Source organism: Triticum urartu, chromosome 4A (genome assembly GCF_056163025.1).
Source record: "Triticum urartu cultivar PI428250 chromosome 4A, HENAU_Tu73, whole genome shotgun sequence".
NCBI classification, from domain to species: Eukaryota; Viridiplantae; Streptophyta; class Magnoliopsida; order Poales; family Poaceae; genus Triticum; species Triticum urartu.
The window spans coordinates 296,358,508-296,368,039 of NC_141876.1; the positions used below are offsets into that span (position 1 = coordinate 296,358,508).

At 41.0% G+C, this 9,532-nt stretch overlaps 1 non-coding gene across 12 annotated transcripts; it reads right to left on the reverse strand.

Annotated features, from left to right (window-relative positions):
* Nucleotides 1-410: 410 nt before the first annotated feature.
* On the reverse strand, nucleotides 411-5,145 carry LOC125551250 (uncharacterized). Of its 12 annotated transcripts, none has more exons than XR_015600996.1 (6): nucleotides 4,298-5,145; nucleotides 2,709-3,728; nucleotides 1,616-1,814; nucleotides 1,347-1,494; nucleotides 739-881; nucleotides 411-642 (listed from the first exon to the last, which is right to left on the reverse strand). It is a non-coding gene; the product is annotated as an uncharacterized LOC125551250 (transcript). The 12 variants fall into 12 exon arrangements; XR_007302324.2 differs by having other exon boundaries at nucleotides 411-881; nucleotides 2,709-3,525; nucleotides 3,632-3,738; XR_007302327.2 differs by having other exon boundaries at nucleotides 411-881; nucleotides 2,709-3,508; nucleotides 3,627-3,738.
* Between the last annotated feature and the right edge of the window lie 4,387 nt (nucleotides 5,146-9,532).

Below are 9,532 nucleotides of genomic sequence, written 5' to 3' on the forward strand. Positions count from 1 at the left end.
TTTTATGTGTTTCTTAATTTTTTTGGAAGACAAATTTCTTTTGCAACGATGTTCTAGACTTCTCTTGTTTTGCAACTTAACTTTTACCATCTTGAATTACCGTGTGGATGAGCACTTGAACTTATAGAATTTAAAGTTTTTTGTTTTAATTCTTATTTGTTTTCTTGTCCGAACTTATGGTATCATCATCACTGAACCTGCATGGTTTCTGTAGCTGAACTAAAATCAATTTTTACCCGAATAAATGTGAACACTGGGACATTTGTACAAGAACTGAATCTAATGCCAATATAGAATTTAAAGTTTTTTGTTTTAATTCTTATTTGTTTTCTTGTCCGAACTTATGGTATCATCATCACTGAACCTGCATGGTTTCTGTAGCTGAACTAAAATAAACTTTTACCCGAATAAGAACTGAATCTAATGCCAATATTGAATTTGCAGGTTCCATACGCAAGCTAGCTACCAACATCAACTTTACTGATCCTAAAATCAATCACTACCACAAGAACATAATAAAGTTCTCCAAATGGTTGCTCGAGAAAAGAGCTAGCTGCTGAACCCGACCACATTTATCGCTGGGAGCAGCCAACCACCGGTTTGTAGACGGATTTAGCGATGTCGGCGTCTGCCATCTCGCAGCTGAGAATCAAACCAAATATTCAGGCGAATAAATAAGTGCACAAGAGATATTTTTGCTGGTATCATCACGGACATTTGCGCAAGATCAAACTGCACCAGTTCGTGATGCAAAGGCCGACTGCCTGGTTGTGGACGTGGTACTGGTCCTAAATTTAGGGCTCCGAGAAGCAGCATCATCAACACATGCATAGCAGGCAAGCAATTAGGCAAGCTCCACACCTTCCCCGATCAGAAAAATCCTGAAAATAACCAAAATGGCCAAAGCTCATAAACATTTTACTTCACTAAAGTCTTAACACTTGATGAGCTAAAGATAAAAAACTACCAATTATTACAATATCAACGGAAGTTCTCTGTTAGAGACTAAAAGAGACAGACTAAAAGAAATTTAGACCATAACAGAAATGCATTTACTGGGTTTTTTGTAGGGTGGACTTATGTTCCTTTCTATGTACTCCCTCTGTAAACTAATAGTGATCTAAATGCTCTTATATTAGTTTACGGAGGGAGTACTGAACTATTGAAAGTTTGAAATCTGAACTTTTTGTTCTTAAGTACCAATAACACATAAATCCAATTTGTTTATGTGTACCAATAATTTTGTTGTAAAGTTTCTGCACTTTTTTTGCTATAACGAATATAATCATTTCTGTAGCCCTGCCAATGATATTTTTGAAATTCAATTATAAATAAAGAGCACATACTATAATTTAGATTGTCAGTCCACAGAGGGGTCTTCTTCAGGGCGAGAATGGTTGCGAAAAAAGCAGCAACAACCATGGAGGGCTTAGACTGGACTAGGTCGTACTGCAGCAGCGCCAGCTCCACGAAAAAAAAGATCGTGATCTCCATCTAAACAAATACATCCAAGAGAAGATGCGAGAAACATTAGAACATAGACTCACTGCTTTGGCAAAATGGCAAATACATACTTGCCATTGGCCATTTTGTAAAAGTCTAGTGTTCCTTTTACCTCCTTGTTGTTCTTCTTATCTGAAGAATTTGTAAAAGTCTAGTGTTCCTTTTACCTCCTTGTCGTTCTTCTTATCTCAGGATGACGCAACCTTGGCGAATCACACGAGGAAGACGTAAGCAGGCATCGTTGCCGGCAATACTTGGCGCACCGAAGAACATGCACTGAAGGTGCATTTATGCATCAAAAGGCAAAGTGGCTACACAAGGGACAAAATAGAAAGAGTGTGTATGTAAAGATTATAAGAAACAGGTGCATTTAAGCATCTTCGCAAAAGCTTAGTACAAATAAAGCATGGGAGCAACAAGAGAGAGATGGATTCCTCCTCGCAAGCGTCCGCGTACTTGACCTTGGGGAGGATGGCCAACTAGCGGGACCTCCTCATAGGCGATAGAACTTTTAGAGATCTTTACAAGAATTGCATGGTTTTAGTACAAAAAGCTATTTTCTTGGGGGAAGTCCCATCTTTTTACAAGAACTTTTGTTTTCTACTAGGAACTTCTCTCCACTTGAGACTAAACTTATATAATTTTATTGTTGAACTATCGGATATCTTTACAAGAATTGCATGGTTTTAGTGTTTTGCTTTTACCTCGTTGCTTCTCTGAACCTACAAAATAAACTTTGTTACATGTGCTCATTAATATAACCACACACACCTGTTGTGCTATAGAAATAACATGGAAACACAAAGGAAACTGGACTTACGATTGGTAAGTAGATGTAATGAAAAGCATTCAAAAGATGAAGTAAAAACAATTGAAGATCTTCAAAAGCATTCAGGAGAGATAACAAGAAACCAAAACGCGGGGGCGACATAGTTACTTGAACCAGGCCATAAGGACTAGAACCAAAACTATCACCATAAGTAGATGTTTTTTTTGTAGGTTTTTGGGAATGAGAATTACTTTTTTTTTGCAATTATATAAAAGTTTTAAAACGTGTACTACTCCATAACAAATGTTTATACTGCACATGTCCATAAATATTAACTTTTTATTTGGCAACAAAGAAATATCAAAAAGGATATTTCATTTCTTATAAGGATATCAACAAACAACTTGATAGCAACAGTAATAGAACAAGTTCTTACCATCGGGTTCCTTCCCACTTGCACGATCTGACGTCCACTCATGCGAGTAGAACCGTCGGACACAACATCGGGGACCTGCCCACTGTGCGAGATCGAACTGAACCCATTCATGATGCCAAGGCCGACTAAACTTACGATCTCTCGAGATCTGAACTGATTGTGTTACAAGTATACACACAAATCCAATGAGCTCATGTGAGTACATGTTAAAAATATGATTGAGTTCATGTATATTAATTGGAGAAGTTCAAAGAGAAACTTTTTAAAGAAAAATGTACTTTTTTGCTATAACTATAGTCGTCTTGCCAACCCTGTATATTTAACCGGTTAAAAAGATAATCAAGTTCATGTATATTAAGAGGAAAAGTTCGAAAAGAAACTTTTAATAACAACTACCTTCATCTTGCCACCCATTCAGTTTTTGCTTTGACAAAATCCACACATTTAAAAAGTTTGTACTAGCATGGGGAAGCCTCGGTTCTTTGACAAAAACTCTCATGTTCTTTGATAGTTTTAATTTTGTCTGAACTTACTGGTTTCCGGGTTTCAAACTTAAAGAATTTTATACCCCAAACTTCTACAGGTTTCTTTAATTTCTATGGAACAAAAACCGAAGGAGTCTGGACTCAAGAATTATATGAAAGAGCGAAACCGTAGTGTGAACTTATCTGAGGCTTTTGTTGAACGGAGGAGACGAGGTGATGCAGGAGCAAAACCCGACTCCTCGAATATACAGTAATTGTGCTGTCAATACTTCTTTGAGTTCTGATTTCTGAACATTCCCAGTAGTAATACATGTACTGTGCGATACACAATTCTATCATTGAGCCAGTTAGTTTAGAAAATCTGGAGATACTACATAACAATAGAAAACACATAGTCCAAAGCATGCACGCGACACAGGAATGCTTGCAATACCGCACATGAACACAGTGGAGAAGCACAACGAAGGTGGGCTGGACAAGCTCAAGGTCGTTCACTCCCAACTCTATTTTCCTTCTGTATTGGATAGATGATAATCTGTCTTGAACTGAACTAAGATTAGATTTTAAACTGAACTTAAATAAGAAAATGAAAAAAACTAAAATAAGAATTTGAATGGCACTACATCAAAGAAGTCGTGTTCTTTACAAATTGTGTTCTTATGTTAATATGAAAAACTACATTTTCTTTACAAATTAGAAGAACTGATGTTTAGCTTTCTGGGAACGGAGAAACCATAGCTGAACAGAGCTACAAAGTGGTTTCTGAAAGAAGTTATTAGAACACACCGTGATTACAAACACACATGTACATGAACTGATTATAAAAGATGAACATGACCTGACAACAAGGACACACATGAACTGACAACAAGAACATACCGGTCATTAACAGATTATAAATGGTGACAACACATCATAGCAGCTTGCGACGACAGCAGATTAGAACAATACAACTCAGAATTCTTCTAACATATGTACTAGAACTGCTAGAAAATCAGAATTCGTCCCCTAAGTAAACCAGTGATGTTGAATTCCATTTTTCCAGTTCCCTCTTAGACATGTACACAAACAAAAGAGAGAGGTATTTAAAGTTCTGAACCGGACCTCTGTTGAAGCTTCACGTGGGGTAGACAGGGGCGTCCTTGACACGCGAGATTGTGGGGGCGGTGTTGAACAGGAACTGGTGGCGGTGGTGAACGGCCTCGGGTGGCGGAGGTGAACAAAAGGGGATGGTCGAATCCGGCGGGTGAAGGAGGCCAATACCTCCCGTGCGAAACAACATGACGGCACATCGAGACAATGGTGCTGGGCGCTAGTTCCCAACGGCGGACGCCCGACGGTAGGGAGGGGTCGGCGTCCGGCGGAGAGAAGGGGGTGGCACCCAGCGGCGAGAAGGATCGCGGAGGAGGGGCGACACTCGGCGGCCAGAAGGATCGCGGAGGAGGGGTGGCACCCGGCGGCGAGGAGGCGCGCTCAGGAGGGGCGGCACCTGGCGGCGAGGAGGTGCGCTTAGGAGGGGCGGCGCCCGGCGGCGAGGAGGTGCACGCTGGAGGGGGCGGCGCCCGGCGGCGAGGAGGCACGCGGGGAAGGGGTGGATCCCGGCGGCGGGGAGGACGGCGGCGCTGGGGTGGAGGGAGGACGGCGGCGTAGGGGTGGAGGGAGGCGGCGGGGAGGGAGGCTGCCGACGCGGCGTGGAGGGAGGCGTCCGGCGCGCTGGGAGGGAGGCAACCGGCGCGGCGTGGAGGGAGGCGGTCGGCGTGCTGGGAGGGAGGCTCGGGAGGAATGGGTGTGTTTTTGTTTCATATATATAGGACAATATTATTCTAATCATATGATCTGATAACTCCCTATGTAGGAACTCGACCGAACAATAAAAAATGTCGTCTGTCCCCCACCTCCCGCACATCGATCCCCACTACCCACCCACCGGCGACCCGCCTCCCCCACCCGCCGCCGCCGCCTGCAACCCACGCGTGTGGATCTAGCCGCCGAGACGCGGTTCCCCACTTGTTGCCCAACGCATCGCCGGCCGACCTCCCCGCCGCCGCACCATCGGCCGCCTTCTCTAGTGCGCCGCAGCTCCCTCTGCACGCCGCCCCAACCGGACGAGATCCGCACGCCGCCCAAACTGAGCCTGCATGCCTCGACCCCCTGCAATCCCGCGCGTCGTCGTGAGATGGATCTCGCCTCTGCCACCATGCGACGCGGATGTGGCCAGCCCAACGCGGGACGGTTTCTTGGCTGTGGGCATCTGGCGACCACCGCCCTTGTGGCCATGACTGGAGCTGCTCGAGACGACGGCCTTTGGCCCGCTGCCTCCTCTCCTCGTCGCTCCTTCGAGCCCCCGCCATGGTGAAGTCCTACTACAGCAATATGGGAAGTTCCACAACAGCAGGACGACCATGGTGATGTGCTTCCTTGTGCTGCCCGCTGCAACGCATCAGGACGCTGTGTGAGCTCTGAGGCTGGCGCCTAGCCATGCCCCACACCGGGCCTTGGATCCTGAGTGCGGGGGTTGCCGGACCCATCCTCCGACCACAACCACCTCGCCAATGGAAGCATGGGGCTTCTACAGCCAATGCTCGATGTCTTCTCTGTCACCTGTAGCCCATTGATCTCATGTGCTCCCCTGTATGTGAGTCACTTCTGTGTTAGATTCTACGTTGTGTTTTTTCCGTGTCAGACTAATGATAGTTTAGTTACAAAAACAACAGGTCAGCTTGTACGCGACCTACTAATAGAGTAAAATTGATGCTGTTGCTCTGCGTTAAAGATGGCTCCAAATGAAGCACGATCGAGCCGCTGTACTACTTGTTCTACTGTACATTGTGCCTTTCGTTTGGTGGATCAACTACTATTTTGCTAGCTTTGGGCATTGGCTGCTACATCACATGGAGCAATGGAGAAGGAAAATGGATAAGAGAGAGATGATGCAGTGGTTAGAAAATACAAATAGGAGAGGACAAGAGCAAACTTGTGGTGGAAAACACCCAACATTCGCACCTTCAGCAAGATGGACACGAAAAAACAATGGTTACATTTTTTAAACATAGAATCATTGCTAGTTACCTAAACGAGTGTTCAAGTAAATATATTACAACACTGCATTGGAAAAAAAGAAACATACCTCTAGCAGCAGTTTGGTCACATATACTTGAAGGATAAAAATATCTGTGGTGGTGGAATGAACGTGATGTTAAGTCTAATAAATACGCAAAAAAACTTTGTTGAATCAGATGTGGCTTCGTGCTCTATACAAGTTTGTTGGTATGCCTACAAAAGTATAACGTTCCAGAATTTTGATTTTGAGATGGATCAGAGTTAGGTACACAAATATATGATGCATCCAGAAAATACTTTTCTTTTGCATCCATTTTGTCCGAAAAAAGTGAACACCTGAAGTTCAAATATTAAACGTGAGGAAGAAAAAAGTTAAAAAGATCTAGTGGTCAAAATAAAATAAAACCTACGAAGTAGAAAAAACTTAATAAGACAATACAAAACTTGAAAAGAAAAATAAGCGAACAATTCTATGTGAAAAATTGAAAAGTCATTAAACCCCTGAGGGTTCACCCAAAAAAAGATCGATGTTTATTTAAGAATTAATGGATTTCCTCTATTTCTAAAAAAACCTAGCTTTCAAATTTAAATGACACAAAAGTTCAATGTTTATTACAAATCCAAGAAGGTCAAACTAAAAAACAGAGTAGTACAAACTTTTTATAAAAAAAGGGTTTTTCCTGTTTCTAAAAAAACTTAGAAGTTCAAATTAAAATAATGTAGAAGGTTAAAAAAACTAGATGTTCAAATTTAAAAAGCGAAGAGGTTAGATGTTTATTACAAAACTCGGATTTCTCCAATTACCAAATGGTTCAAACTAAAAAAAGAGAGAAGTTTGATGTTCATAGACGAAGAAAAAAAGAGTCACATAGAAAATGTTAACTCTCGAAATTCAAATTCAATAAAATGGAGAGTTCGAAGAAACTGTTATATGTGTACAAAGAAAAACAGTTTGATGTTTGTAACAAAAACATATGTTCACATTTCCCACGAAGGCTCAAAGTATTAGTAGTTCAATTTCCTCATAAAAATGGATTTTGCCCATTTCTAGAAAAATCTAGAAGTTGAAATTTAAAAAATCATTCATTTCAAATTTATTTTTTTTGCATTTCCCCGTTTCTACAAAAAACCTAGAGGTTCAAATTTAAAAGACGAAGAATTCCAATGTTTATGACAAACACAATAAGGTCAAACTAGAAATAGAAAGCATCTCAACACAAATTTATAGAAGTTCAAATCTGAAAAATGGAGCGGCTTGATGTTTATTAAAAAACTACTCCCTACGTCCCATAATGTAAGACGTTTTTGCAAACTATGTTAGCTTGCAAAAGCATCTTACATTATGGGACGGGGTAGTAGGCTCTTTTCCATTACCAAAAGAAATAAAACCAAGAAGTTCAAATTAAAAACAAGGAGTTATTTGATGTTTATAAAAAGTTCATATTTTGCTCATTATTGAAGGATGAAAAACATGAAGTTCAAATTTTAAAAATCGAGCAGTTCAAAATTCATAAAAAAGGATTTTTCCCATTTCTAAATAAAAAAACTCTAGAAGTTCAAATTTAAATAACAGACCGGTTCAATATTTATTACAAAACTAGGATTTTTTTGTTGCGAAAAGAAATAAACTAAGAAGTCCAAATTACAAAAATAGAGCTGTTTGATGTTTAAAAAAACTTAGATTTTAATGCGGCTTGATCTAGTCGGTATTTCCCCAAAGAGGAAGGGATGATGCAGCATAGCTACGGTAGGTATTTCCCTTAGTGATTGGACCAAGGTTACTGAACCAGTAGGAGAACCACGTAACACTATGTGAATGGCACCTGCACACAAATAACAAATGCTCATAACCCGACGTATTAAAGGGGTTGTCAATCCCTTTCGGGTAACGGCGCAAGAAATTGGCAAGTAGACGGGATAAAAATTGTAATAGATTGGATAAATAGATCTCACGGGAATGCAAAATAAAATAAATAAAAAATTGTAGCAAGGTATTTTTGTATTTTTGGATTAATAGATCTGAAAATAAAAGCAAATACAAATAGATCACGAAGGCTAATATAATAAAGAAGAGACCCGGGGCCGTAGATTTCACTAGTGGCCTCTCTCGAGAAAAATAGCAACGGTGGGTAAACGAATTACTGTTGGGCAATTGATAGAACTTTAAATAATCATGACGATATCCAGGCAATGATCATTATATAGGAATCACATCCAAGATTAGTAGACCGACTCCTGCCTGCATCTACTACTATTACTCCACACATCGACCACTATCCAGCATGCATCTAGTGTATTAAGTTCATGAAAAAATGGAGTAATGCAATAAGAATGATGACATGATGTAGACAAGATCTATTTATGTAGAAATAGACCCCATCTTGTTATCCTTAATAGCAACGATACATACGTGTCGGTTCCCCTTCTTTCACTGGGATCAAGCACCGTACGACCAAACCCATCACAAAGCACCTCTTCACATGGCAAGAAAAAATGATCTAGTTGGCCTAACTAAACCCAAGATTCAAAGAAGAAATACGAGGCTATAAGTAATCATGCATATAAGAGATCAAAAGACTCAAATAACTTTCATGGGTAAAAACATACATTTGATCATAAACTCAAAGTTCATCGGATCCCAACAAACACACCGCAAAAAGAGTTATATCAAATAGATCTCCAACAGATCATTGTATTGAGAATCAAAAGAGAGAGAGGAAGCCATCTAGATACTAACTACGGACATGTAGGTCTACAAAAGACAACTCAGACATCATCGGGGAGGCACCAATGAGGATGATGAACCCCTCCGTGATGGTGTTTAGATTAGATATGTGGTTTCTGGAACTTGCGGCGGCTGGAATTGATTTTCGTCGACTCCCCTAGGGTTTCTGGAATATTGGGGGTATTTATAGAGCAAAGAGGCAGTGCAGGAGGCCACCTAGGTGGGCCAGGCACACCCAGGTGGGTTGTGCCCCCCTCGGGGCACCCCCAGGTGCTTCTCCAGCCCATTGGGTGTCTTCTGGTCCATAAAAATTCCTCAGTAAGTTTCGCTGCATTTGGACTCCATTTGATATTGATTTAATGCGATGTAAAAACAAGCAAAAACAACAACTGGCACTAGGCACTATGTCAATAGGTTAGTCCCAAAAAATGATATAAAATGATTGTAAAACATCCAAGAATGATAATATAACAGCATGGAACAATAAAAAGTTATATATACGTTGGAGACGTATCAGCATCCCCAAGCTTAATTCCTTCTCGTCCTTGAGTAGG